This window comes from Macaca thibetana, chromosome 8 (genome assembly GCF_024542745.1).
Source record: "Macaca thibetana thibetana isolate TM-01 chromosome 8, ASM2454274v1, whole genome shotgun sequence".
Taxonomy (NCBI): Eukaryota; Metazoa; Chordata; class Mammalia; order Primates; family Cercopithecidae; genus Macaca; species Macaca thibetana.
This window is the reverse complement of record NC_065585.1, coordinates 66,549,430-66,569,087: the sequence shown is the minus strand read 5'-3', so window position 1 is coordinate 66,569,087 and position 19,658 is coordinate 66,549,430.

Sequence of the window (19,658 nt, the reverse complement as noted above, 5' to 3'; positions counted from 1 at the left end):
ATTTTAACTATTTTTAACTATTTTTTTAATGTGCCTGCTACAAAATTTAAAACTTACAATGTGGCTTATGTTATATTCCTTTTGCACAGTGCTGACCTAGAGCATTTTCTTCTCTATGAAATGACATCTAACAGGCACTCGCTTTCATAATCTTTCTCTTGCCTTCCTTTCTTTAGGATAAAAAATGTCCTGCCTTAGCTCTATGATCTCATCCTCTTATCTTCCTTTCATCTAGGCCAAAAAATCACTACTATGGTTGTAAAATTGTATATTTGCCCTTCTTTCAAATGATTAATACCTGTAAATACCTATGTTTAGAAAAATTCATAGTTGAGCATCTTAACCTTTGAGATAGCCACATACTCTTTTGAGAATCAAAGAAAAGCTATGAATTTTATCTTAGTATAAGATATACAAATGTACAAACCTTTTTAGCATGTACAAAGCGCAATCCCTAAATGTTTGTGTGTAAGAAATAAAAAAATTCTTCCCTGGTTTTCTAAATAATCTTAATTTTATTTTACAACCTCATACCTCTCACATATCAAAAACTTTATCTCAGCTATCTCAGTATTCTTTCTTCCCACCATTTCTGTTACACTGGCATTCTAGAGGGACAAATAAAATGCCAAGTTGCTGGAAGAGATGTGTTTTATCCTCAGTGTTATCTGTTACAAAGGTATTTTCTAAGATGTCTGTGTGTGTATCCACACCCCAGGTATCAGTCGACTAATCAATGCTGTGTTGTTCCAGGTTGCTGTCTGCAAAGCCCCTTTTAGGCTGCACTCTGAGTCTGTTTTCCCTCAGTTAACTGTGTGACATTTATAGTCACTACAGCTTTCTGAAGCATATGGGCCATCCAGGGCTGTAAGAAATTCTGTGTAACTGTCTGTAGTCTTTTGCTACGTAAGCACATTACACATTTTTTTTTTTATTTCCATACATCTGTAATATCACTGTCCACTACACAACTGTATTCAAATTCTGACTTCACTACTTACTAGCTATGTGACTTTGGACAGATTAATTAACTTCTTTGTCCAAGTTTACTCATCCTTATAAGAGAATAACAATAGTATATGCCTCATAAGCTGCTTCTGAGGATTTAGAGAGTTAAAAACTTATAAAGCTTATGGAGCTGTGTCCTATACATTGTAAACTCTCAGTAACTTAGCTGTCACATTTTGGTTACTAGATTCTGCTAAATTACATAGAGTAATAAGTGATTTTTGAGTGTTTTAGATTTCTGGGGAAAAATATTTGTTTGTTTAATCCCAGTTTAAGAGGTATAGCTTAGACTTATCTATGATATGCAGAATAAAAATTAATTCTGCCTGTGATAACTTTATGTCATGACAAATGTGATCAGCTAATATCTCACTCATGCGATGTGTTAGTGTATTTACTGTTGCTATAACAGGATATTGAGATAAGGTAAGTTATAAAGAAAAGAGGCTAATTTCATTTACAGTTCTTCAGGCTGGGATGTTCAAGGACAAGGCTCTGGTTTCTGTTGAGGGTTTTTGTGCTGCATTTTAACATGGTGGAGAAGGCCAACGGAAATGTTAGCCTGTGCTAAGAGACAAAACCAGAGCAGTATACTCTTTATAAAAACCCATTCTTGTGGGAACTAATCCATTCCTATGAGAACTAGCATAGTCTCTCCTCAACAACTCACTCACTACCAGAAGAATGGTAGCAAGCCATTCATGGAGAACCTGCTCCCATGGCGAAAACACCAACCACTAGGCCCCACCTCCCAGCACCACCACACTGGGAGTCAAATTTCAACATTAGTTTTAATGTGGACATATATATACACACACACACACACACACACATACACATATATAAAAAACACATCAGCAGCCACCATCCTACCTGATGTAATATAAGTCATAATGACAAGATTTATTATCTTTCATCTTCCTGCCGAAAATCTCTGTGGTTCTATTATCTGCTTTACCTTTCGTGTTAGCCACTATAGGTGACCTGACTAAACTTCTATTCCAGTCTCTTTAACCCTTGCCTAATTCCATTATAAGAATTTAAAAGCTAATAAATCACCAGTTTTCCTTTCAGGGAGAGAATAAGCCATGTAACACAGTACAGAACAGTAAGATGGAAGCAGGAGTCCAGGTTCTGTTAGATTTTTCCACTTGAAAGAGAAACAATTGAAACGATTCAGAGTTAGCATCAATTCCATGACCATAAGGAAGAAGTCTTCTCATTTCTCAAGAAACTTGTTCATGAATAAAACGAGGCATTGGCAGGAAAAACATTCCAAAAAGAAACATTAGCATGCGCAGTTGACATGAGTTAGAAAAAAAATCATCAGGATAAAAGGAAAATCTTCCTATCCTCCAAATTCAAGAAAGGAAAAGACTGACTACCCTTTGGCTAAATACCCATACTGAGCTATTAACTACCAGATCGGGCCTTCACTCTGTCCTAATTCACCTGTAACCATGCAATTATTTCAATAACCACACCACTGAATGGCAAACAATCTGCAACACTTTTCAGCAACAGCCTCACTCCAGGGCTTACACTTCTGAAAGTCATTGAGCTACAGCCACATTCAGAAACCACACTTGCACATCTGACAGCCAGTCAATTCCTAAACTTTTTTAGGAATTGTGTGGGGGGGGTACTTCCACAGATAAATCATGTATCTATTTAGGAAAGGTTGTTGGCAGCTTGGATTATTGAGGTACTGGTGATGATGCAGACAATTTATCACATGTGATAGCTAGTTACAAAGTAAAATTAAAAGGACTTACAAATAAATTAGAGAAGTGATATGAGGGAGAGCAAGGTATTAGGTATTAGGGATAAATCCTTGTTCTTGAACTTTGGTGACAAAATGGAGTGTGAGCCATTCACCAAGTTTAGGGTCAACAGAAAAGAATCAGTTTGGGGTGGTGAAAAATTAAGGATGCGTTTTGAATATAATGAGCTTGAGGTGCCTTTGAGTATTTAAGAGAAGATTTTGAGGCGGTCATGGAATGCATGGGTCTGGAGTTCAAATAAGAGATATAGGCTGAGAGTATAAATGTAGAGTCTTCTATCTTGAGGAACTCCATACATTTCTGGATTTTTAAAAAAGATGAATCTGTCAAGGAGCTAGAGAAGAGATAGAAGGAATTGTCAGGAGAAGGAGAAAAATACAGAGTTTGTTGTCATAGAAGCCAAATAAAGAATCTTTCAAGAAGAAAGGATGTCAATGATGTTAAATGCTGCCAAGAGGTTATATAATGTGAGACCTGCAAAAATGGCCCAAGGAATAAGTGATCTGAAGGTCACTGATTGTCTGAGCCAGAATTCTTCTGCTGAAGTGATATGAAAAGATGCCAGATTGGAGATAATTAAGTAAGGAGAGGGAGGTTATGAAATGGAAATGGGAAACACAAGGGTAACCAATCTTCTTCACACATTTCATTGCTAAGAACGAGAACTGTCTAGGGAGACAACTGAAAAAGGAAGTGGTTTTTTTGGATGAGGGTGTTTTGTTTCTAAGGAGAAACTGCCAGTGTATTAAAAAGCATTAAACTTGCATTTTCGATAAACTTTTTACTTTTTCTTAACAATTATAGCCAATTCTCATATAAATAATTTTATATAGACTCCCAAAAGGGATACATTATAGACTCCAATTTAACCTGAAGCAGCTCATGTCCAAATAAAATTGTAATCAAAAAGTAGACAGTTCTATTTTTTGCATCTTAGTGTATATTAAAGTTTTTTCACCCTAGAATTGTGGCTTCTACTTCTTAATATTTAATTTCTTAATAAAGTTTTGCTTTTATTTCTTAACTGTTGAAGCTTCCATTAACAATTACATCGGCCGGGCGCGGTGGCTCAAGCCTGTAATCCCAGGACTTTGGGAGGCCGAGACGGGTGGATCACGAGGTCAGGAGATCGAGACCATCCTGGCTAACATGGTGAAACCCCGTCTCTACTAAAAAAATACAAAAAAATAGCCGGGCGAGGTGGTGGGCGCCTGTAGTCCCAGCTATTCGGGAGGCTGAGGCAGGAGAATGGCGTGAACCCGGGAGGTGGAGCTTGCAGTGAGCTGAGATCCGGCCACTGCACTCCAGCCTGGGCGACAGAGCGAGACTCCGTCTCAAAAAAAAAAAAAAAAAAAAAAAAAAAAAAAAACATCATCATGAGAAGATCTCCACAGCAGGTGGCAACTGAATTTAAACACATTGTTTTGCATTAACTACCAGAAAAAATATATAAGTGAATTTTGAAAACATAGACTTGTTATTTTGCTTTATTTGTTTTTTCTTTAATTTTTCTTAATAGCATTGTTCATTTGTTGGATGGCTCTTCTGTGGAAATGTAATCTAGAACAAGTCATTGCTTTTGAGGCAGAATATAACCCCAACGCAGTTCAAAGGGCCATGTTATTGTAATGTCAGAAATCTAAAAGCTAGTATGTAGTAAAAGGAGAATCAATGAATAGATACAATTAGGTCCTGAAAAGAGAACAAATCCTCAGTGTTTGTTTCCATAACTAACTGTGAAGAAAGGGCCACTAAAATATTAGGCACATATAATGACTTAGCATCATAATTGCAGCCCACAGAAACGATCATGCAATGTAATGAATGAAAGAATCAATGAACACGGCTGACTAACCATGGAGTAGCATTAGTTCAACTAGAGGTCATTGTAATATGCACTTTTTGAATGCTTTGCCAAAGAATATATGAAGTTCTCCTCTGAGCAAACAACTATCCTACTGGCTTTGACCTAGTGTGCAAGACTAACAGAATACCAGGACTACAAGGAAAACAAGATTTTATAACATTCTCAAGGCTTTCAGTCCTGTCAGAATTTTAAGAGAAAGTTGTATTACTTCCATTGAGGCTTCCCTATTGGACTGTCTGCCTCTGTTACTAAACCTCAGGAACCTACCAGCAGCACCTGTGCAACCAGGAGATCACAGCAGAAAGCCAGTTCATGTTTTAGATCTGGTACAAGTATATCTAATTCCACAGAGCAGTGTGGATGCCTGGACTTTGTTGCCAATATTAAATTATTTCTCCACTTCTAAACTAATAATCAAACCAATAGTTAACATTTACTGAATTTTTACTAATAATTTATACTATAAATTGACAGATTTCTTTCATTATATCATGTCATTTATCCTCCTAAAATAAAATATGAATCTGCTATTGTAATAATTCATTTTCCTATGAGGAGACTGAACTGCACAGTAATTAAGTATACTTTAAAGGTCACACAGAAAGAAATATCATAAAGCAGGGAGTTAAACTCACACAGTCTAACTCTCATATATATATAGCTTAAATACCAAATTTAGAAGAAATTGTAGGCATGTTTATAGAGGAAACTATTTTAATATGTAACATTATCTTATAGCAATGATTTTCCAAAGTAAAGTAATATTATTTTTCTTTGCAAAGTTTTAATACTTAAGGCTTTATTCCATATATGTTATTGCATACTTATTCTTTACCCTTTTACATTTTATTTTGATGAATTTATATAAATGTTTTCATTTTGTATTCTATAAATAAAAACATATTTCTAATCATTTTTTTACTTCATCATTTATATCTGTAGTATTTGATTCACTTAAATTTTATTGTTTAAAATGTGTTTATTGGGCCAGGCACAGTGGCTCATGCCTGTATTCCCAGCAGTTTGGGAGGCCAATGCAGGCAGATCACCTGAGGTCAGGAGTTTGAGACTAGCCTGACCAACAAGGCAAAACCCTGTCTCTACTAAAAATACAAAAATTAGCCAGGCGTTGTGGTGGGTGCCTGTAATCCCAGCTCTTCGGAGGCTGAGGCAGGAGACTCGCTTGAACCCATTATATATTTTAATATAATGTGTGAGATCTGTGGAGGTTGTGGTGAGCCGAGATAGTGCCATTACACTCCAGCCTGGGAGACAGGGCGAGACTCTGTCTCAAAAAAAAGTGTTTACCATATATTCAGTTACTCTTTAACATAACTTTTATGACAGGTTTTTTCCAATATAGCAGACTAAATGTCTTAAAAGACATCTTCATAGTAATAAGAATAAAATAGAGCAAAAAATAAAAAAGAAAACCTTTAAAAAGCATTGCTAAGCTGTAGAAAAATAAAATCTGCTGCGAATAAAAATTAAAATGGAAACGATAGTAGGAGACTGAAGCTCTACCTATGTGTTTCCTGGGGGTACTTGTTGACTCCTGAAATCAATGGACTTGAACATTAAAAAGCCTAAGGCCCAGAAAACAAAGTCTTGAGCCTATTCAAAGAGTGAGTCCAGAATGTAGACTCCCATATACAATCAGGACCCTTAGAGAAAGCAGGGAATAGAAAAATTGCTTTTGCTTTACAGCAAGGCAAGATAACATACCACCAGTGTGATTTAAACAACCCTAAACCAACAAATTTAATTTGTCCTGGATTAATAATTTGCTAGGGCACATGTGAGCTGCAAAAAAATAAATCTTTACTAGAGGGCATTGAGCTGTGCATATAAATCGTTACCAAAGGGTAGCTGTGTGAAGACCCAGCTCCCAGTTCCAAATGAAGACTCCCACCACGTGGCAGATGGCACAGATCATAAGAATGCTAATCACTAGAAGTAGAAGCACACAGACACAGGCCCCCTGTATTCCCTGCAGGTTCAGAATCACCAGTGAGGACTCAGTACACAGGACACTGGTTGAAACAGTGCTTTACTCACAGAGAAAGAGATGCAGCAAAGCCAGCATTTGTAGTATGCATTGGTCTCCCATAGTCAGCGGGTCCCTTGCAATAGCTGAGGCATTGCCATGGACTCCATGTACCCGTCTCAGTGCAAAGACCCTGTTTTCTTCTCATAGGAGGCAGATATACTGATGGGGCTGGCCAGATACCCTATGACCACTTAAGCAATACAGGGAAGTTCACTGTGTACACAGAGCAGAGAAAATGTTTCTCCTAATAAGGAAGAAGAGCTTGAGGTGAAACAACAGACCAGCACCTTGCTTCCATATAAAGGAATGTCTTGGTCCAGGGTACTGATTGGGTAATCTTGAAGAGGGGCAACAGGTTAGGTGATGGCTGCTTCCCCCACAGGGGGGACACATGCTAATGTAGATATCCTAATATGTCCATAGGTAAAGCCTTCCTCCCTGCAATGAGTTTATAACCCCAAATTACAAACCAGGAAAAAAGAAAATCAGTATAAGCAAGAGTTAACAAATCAATAATCAGTATGGTTACAGCAGCAGTAATTTCAGATATCAGTTTCTTAAAGAATACAAAATACATATGTCTAAAACGTTTTCAAGTAAAACACACAAACAGAAACATGAGCCAAGCATAAGATATATATCTACTCTTGACCTGCTACTGTCTATTCTGAGAGCAGAGTACAGAGTGATCATTTTAATATAATGTGTGAGATCTGGTGATGTCTCTGCATAATCCCTGTCATGGCCTCCATCTCACTCAGAACAAAGCTGAAGTTCTCACAATGGCCTGCATAGCCCTAAATGATCTGGCAGCAATTACCTCTCCTATCGTTTTTCCCTCCTCACATATATGCTCCAGTCGTCCCTTTGCTTTCCTTGCACCAACTTTAGTAACCGCATTGGCTAACACTTCTGCTTGGATCTTCCACCCAGATATCTACATCTTTACTTCCGCATACCTTTAACGTCTTGTTCAAATTTCCCTTCCTTAATGACACCTTCCCTGACCACTCTTTTCCAAATGACAACCATCCTCCCAACACAGCACTACCAATACCTTGCACTGTGCTCATGCTTTACTGTGTGTTTTCTTTTTTCATACAGTTCTCACCTTCAATTGACTCTGTATTTTTCCTAGAGTTACGGCTTATCTTGTCACACAATGTATCCAATGGGCAAGGATCTTGTTTTGTCTGTTTTTATTTTCCACTAAAGTATTCCAAGTGCCTACCAAGTACCTGGCACAAAGTAAACAAATTTGTGAATGAGCACTGACATAAAGATCAGGCCAATTTTAAAACTAATCACGTTTCTGGAACCCAAAAATACAATGAATCAAATTAAATCCTGATGGGTTAAATAGATTATACAAAGCATAAGAGAAAATTACTGAACCAGAAGCATAATTCAGGTGTAGTAAAATTAAAGAAATCACAAAGACTAGACAACAAGATGGGGGAAAATTCAGAGGTTTAAATATATGGAAAATAGAATGAAAGAGTTGAGGTTTAATCAAAGTTTCAGACAAGAGAATAGAGAAGGAAGATTGTGCTAAATGTAAAGCAGATAATGGTTGAGAATTTTTCAGAAATGACAAAAGATAGGGATCATTCCATTCAGGAAACCTACCAAATCCTCAACAGAAAAGAATTTCACTCAGCCATATGGATATAAGGGCAGAAAAGATGAAAAAAAAAAAAAAAAAAAAAAAAAAAAAAAAAAAAAAGAAGAAGCTTTAAAAAGAGTCTAAAATGACCAGATTACCCATAAATAATGACAATGGCATGTTAACAACAACAACAATGAAAACTATATGCAATACAAAATATCTTCAAAATAGAGAGAAAGGATAAATTCTAAGAAAATCTTGGAATCCACTGAGGGGAACTAAGATAGGAATAATTCATGGTGGTGGCAGGATAATGGAAAATTCCACGCAGCAGTTTATTTATTTATTTATTTATTTATTTATTATTATTATACTTTAAGTTGTAGGGTACATGTGCATACGTGCAGGTTTGTTACATATGTATACTTGTGCCATGTTGGTGTGCGGCACCCATCAACTCATCATTTACATCAGGTATAACTCCCAATGCAATCCCTCCCCCCTCCCCCCTCCCCATGATAGGCCCCTGTGTGTGATGTTCCCCTTCCTGAGTCCAAGTGATCTCATTGTTCAGTTCCCACCTATAAGTGAGAACACGCGGTGTTTGGTTTTCTGTTCTTGTGATAGTTTGCTAAGAATGATGGTTTCCAGCTGCATCCATGTCCCTACAAAGGACGCAAACTCATCCTTTTTGATGGCTGCATAGTATTCCATGGTGTATATGTGCCACATTTTCTTAATCCAATCTGTCACTGATGGACATTTGGGTTGATTCCAAGTCTTTGCTATTGTGAATAGTGCTGCAATAAACATACGTGTGCATGTGTCTTTATAGCAGCATGATTTATAATCCTTTGGGTATATACCCAGTAATGGGATGGCTGGGTCATATGGTATATCTAGTTCTAGATCCTTGAGGAATCGCCATAGTGTTTTCCATAATGGTTGAACTAGTTTACAATCCCACCAACAGTGTAAAAGTGTTCCTATTTCTCCACATCCTCTCCAGCACCTGTTGTTTCCTGACTTTTTAATGATCGCCATTCTAACTGGTGTGAGATGGTATCTCATTGTGGTTTTGATTTGCATTTCTCTGATGGCCAGTGATGATGAGCATTTTTTTTACATGACATGCAAAAAGGAACATGTTGAAACAGCTGCATAAGCTACGGACTGATAAGAACCTGAAAAACAGTGTGTGGGCCAAGCTGACTAAGACTGATTGAACCCAACTTGGTGCTGGATTTGACCTAACTTTCACCTAGAACCTCATTTTATGCTCATTAATATCCTAAATCGCATACCCACCAGCTCCATGGCAGTTACAGGAACACTCATATTTGGTGTAAAACTGAGTTGCACCACACTTCTGAGAAATCTTCACCTTTTTCCAGGAATCTTCATGAATGCTCCACACCTTGGTTACAGCGGCCCATAAAGGTAGAAGCCCCAAACTCTGTTGTGCAACTCTTTCTCTTGAGTATACCTGCACTCCCCTTTCTTGAGTATGTACTTTTCACTTTGCAAGAATGCCTATATTTTCACTATTTTCTGACTCATGCCTGAATTCCTTCTTGTGATGGTGTCAAGAGCCTGGACACTGGCCAGGGTCGAGATGCCACTGGCATTTGGGGACCTCCCCTAACCCACTGGTATCGGGACTATCATTAACAAACAAACAACCCCATCAAAAAGTGGGCAAAGGATATGAACAGACACTTCTCAAAAGAAAACATTTGTGCAGCCAACAGACACATGAAAAAATGCTCATCATCACTGGTCATCAGAGAAATGCAAATCAAAACCACAAGGAGATACCATCTCACACCAGTTAGAATCGCAATCATTAAAAAGTCAGGAAACAACAGGTGCCGGGGAGGATGTGGAGAAATAGGAACACTTTTACACTGTTGGTGGAACTGTAAACTAGTTCAACTATTGTGGAAAACAGTGTGGCGATTCCCAAAGGATCTAGAACTAGAAATACCATTTGACCCAGCAATCCCATTGCTGGGTATATACCCAAAGGATTATAAATCATGCTGCTATAAAGACACATGCACACGTATGTTTATTGCGGCACTATTCACAATAGCAAAGACTTGGAACCAACCCAAATGTCCATCAATGACAGACTGGATTAAGAAAATGCGGCACATGTACACCATGGAATACTATGCAGCCATAAAAAAGGATGAGTTCATGTCCTCTGTAGGGACATGAATGCAGCTGGAAATCATCATCATTCTCAGCAAACTATCGCGAGAAGAGAAAACCAAACACCGCATGTTCTCACTCATAGGTGGGAATTGAACAATGAGATCACTTGGACACAGGAAGGGGAACATCACACACCAGGGCCTGTCGTGGGGTGGGGGGGGCGGAGAGGGAGAGCATTAGGAGATATACCTACTGTAAATGATGAGTTAATGGGTGCAGCACACCAACATGGCACATGTATACATATGTAACAAACCTGCACGTTGTGCACATGTACCCTAGAACATAAAGTATAATAATAATAAAAAAAAGAAGTACAAACCTTCAACCAAAAAAAAGAAAGAAAGAATGTCAAATAAAGACATTTTCAGGGAAGTAAAAACTACGAAAGTTTACCAATAAGAAAGGTTAAGAGTGTTTAAAGACAAAACTTATAGAGGAAAACATTTGCAAAGGAAGTTATGATAGTAAAAAAAATTATAGTAAACAAAAAATTGGTAAACCTCCACGGAAATCTTGAGATTTACAAGAGCCTTATACACTCATTGTATAAGATGGTAACTACAATTTTGCAGGTAGGGGCTCATAAATAAGGTAGACCTAAATATCGGACAATTTAAGTCAAAGGAAAATTGTAGGGATTAAAGTATTCAAAGTCATTGCATTGCTTTGGAGGGATGTCAATTAACTTTAAATATTAACTGTGTTAATTTGAGCTTTTTGGAAGCAGAACCTAAAATATCAATTTTTATAAATTGATTTGAGGGAATACAATATTCTTAAAAGTTGTGTACCTTACAGTATGTATATTGTATTTTATCCTTTGTATTTTTTTTAAAAAAGGATAAAAAACTAAAAAAAAAAAAAAAAAAAAACTTGTGTTGGCAATTAACATGGTACTTTGAAGTCAATTATAATTTTATATAGTTAAATAAGCATATATTCCTATATAGGTTGTTGCAAAAGTATTGTGGTTTTTGTCATTAAAGGTTTTTAATTACTTTAAACAATCTACTTTACCTTTGCAATTACTTTTGCAACAACCTATAATTACACCAGAAAAATAATACACTGGAAATACACCCTAAAAGAGAAAGAAAGAAAGAATATAAGAAAACAATACACTCTAAAATAATACACTAGAAAATAATCACACTAGAAAAAATGAAATATGAACAATGCATCCAACTTAAGGAATTAAAAAGTACACCACCAATTTATAGAAGTAGACAGAAAAAAGTAATAAAGATAGCAGAAATTACAGGAAAAAAAGACAAAAATACAATATAAAGTATCAGTAAAAGCAAAACTTATTCCTTGCAGAAATTATAAGATACACAAAATGTTATTTTATCATTAAAATGTATTTTGTCATTAAATGTATTTTGTCATTAAAATAGATAAAAAGTAAATAAATATACACGTAAGTACATAATGAGATAATGTCTCTCCAACTACAATATTAATTTAAAAAGGCAGTTTTCAAAGAAATAATGAACTATGAATACCTTCATGACAAACCATTTAAAAATAACGGATGTAATGTTATAAACAATAACTTTTAAAAATTCTCAACAGGCATGCAGAAGGTTATCAGCTACGACTGGAAGACAGTCAGACCTCCCCTTCTTCCCTGAACCCTCCTACAGAACCGAAAAGGCTTCATTGACTGAGGGAGGAGCAATAAACCCTATTATTTCTTGGGCCGTAAGGAATGGTAGCAGCAAAAATCTATACCACATTTTGGGGAAAGGAAGAAAAATCTTCTTATCCTCAGGAATCAAGCATAAATCCACTGCTTCTGGGGAAAGGTAGAAATGGAAAGTGTATGTATATGTTACTAGAACAGGGGCAAACAACCCCTTAGGCTCAGGGTTCTGAAACATTACAAAGCAGGTTTTGCTACCACTGAGAAAAGGGGCAAAAACTCTCTCTCATGCAAGGCACCCACGGATCAGAGATGCTGCAAAGGATGGGAGAAGGAAGAGTAAGGAACTCTGTAAAGGACTATCCCCGAGAGGCCTAGGCCCACAGGCATGGCCTATGAAAGACTGGACAAGGTGAACTGCGAAGCCCTTCTCCACTGACCAGCATTCCAAATCCAAGTGAGGAGCAGTAGCACTCCACCAGTGGGAGAGGGGAGGAATATGGGGAGACACCCTTCAGTGAAAGCAGTAGACACCCTTCGACTGAAAGCAGAAGATAGAGCAGGAACACTGAGAGAAATCCTTCAGCACCTATGGGTCCACCCAAAATATGAGATAACAGCAATCTGCTGCTTAGGGAATTTGAAGTCTGTAGTGGATGCCGAGTAACAATAGCAACAACAAAACTAAAATCAAGCTCGACTATAAATAGATTGAATCAAATGCAGATTCAAAGGGCTGGAAAGAAGTAGCTTGCCCATTTTTTGTTATAAATAATATTTATTTCAGTTCTCACAATTATTCTACATACAATGTCTGACAATCAATTAAAATTGAAAAACATACATAATTTGTTTAAAATAACCCATTGTCTGGATATAAGACAACCAACAAGGCCAGATGCAGCAATAGCCAAATGTTGAAACTATCAGGCAGGGACATTAAAATAGCTATAATTACCAAATTCTATGTTATATCATGTTAGTACAATAATTTTTTCAAAAAAAAAAAAGAAAAAGGCATTAGGTATAATTATTAATAACAATAATTACTAACTTTAAAATACTACTATTAAAGGCTCTGTTAGGAAATGTGAACAAGCATAAAGCGATGAGGAGTTTCAGCAGAAAGTTGAACTATAAAAATCTTAAATGGAGAATAAAAATGCTAGAAAATTATTAAAAGACAGAGATGAATTATCCTTTTGCCAGACATGAGAAAAGTGAACACAATAAAGAATCAATGAACTTGAAAATATGACAACAGAAATCAAAGGGTAAAAGGAAGAGACAAATTAATGGAGGGGTTGAGAGAGAGAGCGAGAGAAAGAGAGAATGAGAATGAATTCAAGGGCTCTGGGACAAAACCAAATGATCTGACACAGAAATTAGAGTTCCATGGGACGAGAGAGAAAATGGAGCAGAAGCATTAAACAGATAATGCTGGAAATTTTTTAAAACTAATGAAAGACACCAACATGAAAGAAGCTCTGAGAACCCAAAGTAGGATACACACACACACACACCAAAGTCAAATCAAAGGTCAAGAAAAACATCATAGAAGCAAAGCTATGCTCTGAATGTTTGTGCCTTCCCTAAATTCATATGCTGAAACATAATCCTTGATGTCAGGATATTTAGGGGTGGGATCTTTGGGAGGTTATTAGATCAAAGGATGGAGCCATCATGAATGGAATTTCTGAGGCCCCAGAGAGATGCCTCACACCTTCTACCATGTGAGGTAATGGCAAAATTTGGCGGTATATGAATTAGGAAGCCAGTCTTCACTGGACATAGAATCTGCCATGTCCTTGTTCTTAGATATCTCAGCCTCTAGAATTGTGAAAAATAAATATCTGTTGCTTATAAGCTACTTAGTTTAAGGTATTTTGTTATAGCAGCACATACAGACTAAGATAAAACACAGACTAACAGTAAAAAAATTTATATAAAGTAAACAAAGGTAAAAGTGAAGTAGAGTTCTTGTTAGAAACCATGCAAACCTGAAGACAATATAATAATATTTTAAAATACTGAAAGAAAACAAACTAATATTCAATCAAGGATACTATACCCAGTAAAAAATAATCTTAAAAAATTAGAGCAGAATAAAATATTTTCAAACACATAAAATCTGAAAAACATTATTATGTGTAGACTTGGTATACAAAATATATTAAAAATTATCCTTAGATAAAATAATTGAGATACCAAGTGGAATGTTGAATCTACACAAAAAAAAGAATACTAAAACTTGTATGTATGAATCAATTAATTGAATAATAGTATTTTTTTTAATTTTTAAAAAGTATAAAGATCATTTACTGTAGAAAGCTAAACTGCTAACCATCTATTGCAACATTTCTAACATATTTAGAAGTAAAATATTTGGTAAAATAGTATAATAGATAGAATGAGGGAAATGCAAATATACTCTTAAACTATACATGAAGTAGTAAATTATTTAAAGATATTATCAAATAAGTTAAAACTATGTATCATAAGCCCTGGAAAGACCACAAAAAAATAAATTAAATAAATAATGAGCCAGTGGTGAAGATAAAATGAATTAAAAATGCTTAATTAATTCAAAATAAAGAAGGGAAAGAGTGGGGGAAAGTAACAGATAGAAGATACTAAAAGTAAATAGCAAGATGGTAGACTAAAATTGAACCATATCAATAATTTCATTAAATATAATGGTTAAAGCACTTCAACTTAAAGGCAGAAATTGTCAAGTCCCAAATCATTGCTGACTACAATATATGAAATGTAAATATAAAGATATACATTACCTATAAAAGGAAATACGTATATATCAAAAGATATATCAGAAATTATAGCTAGAGTAGTTACATTTGTATAAGACAAAATAAACTTCAAAATCAGAAATGTTACCAGGTATAAATAAGAATATTACAACACGATAAAAGGGAGAATTAATCAGAAACACATAAAAATCTTAATTGTGCCGGGCATGGTGGCTCACGCCTATAATCCCAGTACTTTGGGAGGCTGAGGCAGGCAGATCATGAGGTCAGGAGATCGAGACCATCCTGGCTAACACGGTGAAACCCCATCTCTACTAAAAATACAAAAAATTAGCTGGGCATCATGGCAGGCGCCTGTAGTCCCAGCTACTTGAGAGGCTGAGGCAGGAGAATGGTGTGAACCCGGGAGGCGGAGCTTGCAGTGAGCCGAGATCGTGCCACTGCGCTCCAGCCCAGGCAACATAGAGAGACTCTGTCTCAAAAAAAAAAAAAATCATAATTGTGTATACACCTAACAAAAGAACTATGCAACAATGTCAGTAAGGGTATAGAACATCTGAACATCACTATCAATCAAACTGACCCAATTGACATTTATAAGACAACTACCTAAGTACAACATATAACACCTTTATATGTGGAACACTGGCTAAAACAAGCTATATTCTCAGCCATAAAACAAATGTAGAATAATTGAACTAAAATAAGTAGACTTTATGATCATAAAAGTATTAAACAGGAAGACAAAACCAGAAATCAGTAACAGAAAGACCTCTGGAAAAAAATCACTAAATGTTTAGAAATTTTACAAAAGCAAATTAAACCTAAAGTAAGAAGAACATAATAAAGATGAAATTACAAATCAATGAGAGAGAGAAAACCAATAAATCAATCAATAAAATTCATAAAATAAAAGGCTAAGTATTTTTTCAAAAAATTAAAAATAGGTAAAGCCTGGACAGGCTGACCTGCAAAAGACAAAAAGAGGGGCAAAGAAAGAAAGAGAATGACACCGATTACCAACACCAGGAATGAAAGTGAGGCATCACTACTGACCCCACAGACATTAAAAAGACACAGATAATAATACTGTGAAGTAAATACAGTTGCTGTGAAATTCAGTGCAACTGAAACTCACATTTCTGGTCGGAATGCAAAATAGTAGAGCAAGTTTGACACATTGCAAAAGAGGTTTGGCAGTTTCTTCCAAAGTTAAACATATATTTACCATAGGATCAAGCAATCGCTGTTCTGGATGCTTACCCAAGAGAATTAAAAACACAAATCCACATAAAACCTCTACAAAAATGGTTATAGAAGGTTTATTCGTAATGACCAAAAGCCAGAAAGAAGCCAAACAATCATTTGTAGGTAAATAGATAAATAAATCATCATACATCCCTACAATGAGAATCTCAGCAAAAAAATGACTGAGCAATAAGTAAAATCAAACTACTGATGTATGCAACAATATGGATTAAACTACAAAAGCATTACACTAAGTGAAAGAAGTCAGATACAGAAAGCTATATACAATGTGGTTTTATTTATATGACATTTTACAAAAGGCAAAACTATTGGTTTTGAAATAAGTGGTTTCCAGGAGCTGCGTTTGGGGAATTTGATCAGTTTTGCCTGTTATTTGAACTTTATATAACAATATAGCATTTCTGCTTTTATAGGTCTATTTTTTTTTTTAGTCAGTAACGTTTGTGATTTCATTTATATTTTAGGGTAGAGAGTTTTTTCATTCTCATTGCTATAGGGTATCTTAGTATGTACATATGCTACAATTTACATATCAAATAATTGACTGTTGTCCCATGCTAGCCTAATTGGCTAATATTCTTATCTAAACCTTATTTATATCTCACAAAACCTAAATGGAGTTTTCATTACCAATTCAACTCTTAAACAGACACGAGATTTCAGTATGTATCTATCAAATGCATTGACTTCTTTTATGAAAAAGATTAATTTCCCTTTATCATTTAGACAGTGTGGGATTCCCCCCCCCCCCATTACTATCACATGTACCTTGCCACTACCTACCCAATCCTAAGTTTGTTTTCTATGGAATTTCCTTTATCTCAATATGTTTCTAATTTAGAGTCAAAGGTATGTTCACCCTTTTCATCTCTGAGAGTCAATAATTTCAAAATATTCATCTACCAGATTATGGTAGCTTTGGAACCCTCCCCAAACAAAATATTACTTTAAAGTGAAGGAAAATGGAGTGCTGGCTTTCAGTTTGAATACAATCTAGCTGATGAATTCTGTCCCAAACAATGACTGCAGTGAATCAAGGTATCTGGGCTACAAGGTAAAATGTTTGAGAGGGTTACCTACATTTAGTATGTAGATAAAGCCACAGATATGTGGGCTCATTTTAAATGTAGAGGTTCTGGCAGGAGTGCAATGAAATAATCTTTGAACCACACTGTAGTGAATGTTTCTGAGTCACAGTAATCTGCACACATCAAGGTAACACAGGTTTAAACTTGATTGAGTATTGAGTTTTTGCATTTTATTGTTGCAGTGAAAATCATGTCATGAATACACCATTTCTCCATATAAGGATGTTCCTAATTAATCTGTTATTCAAAAGCTACCACTATTATATAAGTAACAGCATTTTTTTCATGACATTGACTAAAGCCCAGAAACAGGTTTCTGTGTCCTAATTAATTTTTTTAAAGCCTTTTCCTCAGCGGGATGTTGCCTACCTGGATCTTTGAATGAAAGGATATTAATGAAGCTGCAATGCAGATGATTATATTGAAAGTGATGAAGAATTTATTAGGAAGACAGCCATCACAGGCTGTGTAGTATATGAGGCATAATACTGCTATAAGTAATGACAGAGTGTAGTTTAGGCAAGTAATGGGCAGCAGGGCTACAAAAGGAGAGCTTGGAGATATATTATTAAGTAATAAAATTCCCATAAAAACTGAAATATGAGGTGGAAAGATTAACATGGTCATACAAGTCATCTTTAATGTTCATAGCCAAGTTCTGCCTTTTAGAAAGAGTAAACTGAATTTATGCCTGTGACAACATGTAAGTCAAAACCCTTATTTATACATTTCATGCAAATGACTGCAGACCTTTGGTTTACAGTTACCAATGTAATGTTCAGTAGCATTTAAATTTACTACATTAACATTAGATCAGGAGCTGTATTTCTACTTGTCAAGTTGCTAATGTTTGTAGGTCATAGTATCAATAGACTGTGGTTTACAGAACCCCCTGCACTGCTAACCCAAATCTATGAACAAAGGATTTTGTATTTTGTTTTTCCTCCTTAAACTGAGTCTAGATGTGTTCTCATTTATTCAAAACTAATGTTCTGATATTATTAAGTGATGCTTACATATGTTCCCATGGCATGATCACTTCCACAGAGGGGGTGCACAGTGCTCTAATTAAGGGCACGGGCTTTTGACAGAGGTAGACCTCAGCTAAAATCCTGACATTCACCAGCCTGGTGACCATGGTCAACTTACTTAAGAACTTTTGTCTCATGTTTCTCATCTGTATAAGGGATGTAATAATGCCAATGTCATCAGATTATTATAACAAATAATGTGTGTGTGTGTATATATATATATAGAGAGAGAGAAACAGAGAGAGAGAGAGAGAGAGAGAGAGAGAGAGCGTGCTAGCCTATGGTAAGTTGTCAAGCAATTATTATTATTATCATTAATATCAATACATTCTAGGTATTTTCATAATGGATATTGGCATCACAGTTCTGGATAAGCAGTAAAGTACAATTTAATTTCCATCAGAAATTCTCATCCCAGCTTTATTTCTAGAGTTAAAGTTCTGAAGGTGAATTTGTACCTCTAAGGTATGTAATTAAATTAACAGCTATTAGGATTTTACCCAAATACTTTCCAAAAATTCTTGTCTTTTATGATTTCTCAGAAGTGGGTATAAAATAGGGCTATAATCTGAAACAAAATTGTATCTTAAGAGACAAAACAGATACTTACCAAACATTCTATTCTGAATTTAAAATCTCTCTTATTTAAAGTCAATCACACAGAGAACAGAACCAAGATAGTCATTTTAAGCAGATAGTCATGGGGAAATTATTGAGAGAATGACATCATAGCCACTGCCTGAAAGAAGTGAAAATACAAGGTGTGTGAGACTCAAAGGAAAAAAAAAAACCATTTTAGGTAAAGGGAAAATCCAGTGCCAACACTCTACTATAGAAACAGAAGCATGCCACAGGTTGGTGGGAGAAGTTCACCATGGTTGCAGGTGACCAGGTGTGTGTTGTCTATAGAAAATTGTAAAACAGTAATAAAATTGATTAAAATACTGTTATCTCCATGCACTGACAATTGTAAACAATATCAGTGATAAAATACTTCATGAAAAAAATGTGTTGGTCTAAGTTCTAAAAAAAAAAATTACTGTAATTTCCATTAAATGAGGTAGTCTGCTTCCACCAGCCCATCTTTGGTATGTCACTTTGTGGGAACATATCAGAAAGGAACAGCAAGAGGGCAAGTGTGTCTGGAGCAGACTGGATGAAAGGAAGTGTTAGGTGAGGGGATCAATGCAAAATATCATAGCTAGAATGTGAAGGACTTTGGCCTCTGTGAGGACTTTGGTTTTTACCCTATGTGAAAGGAGTAGCCATTGGATGTATTATACCAGAGGACTTTCAAAATGTTACTCATGTTTCAA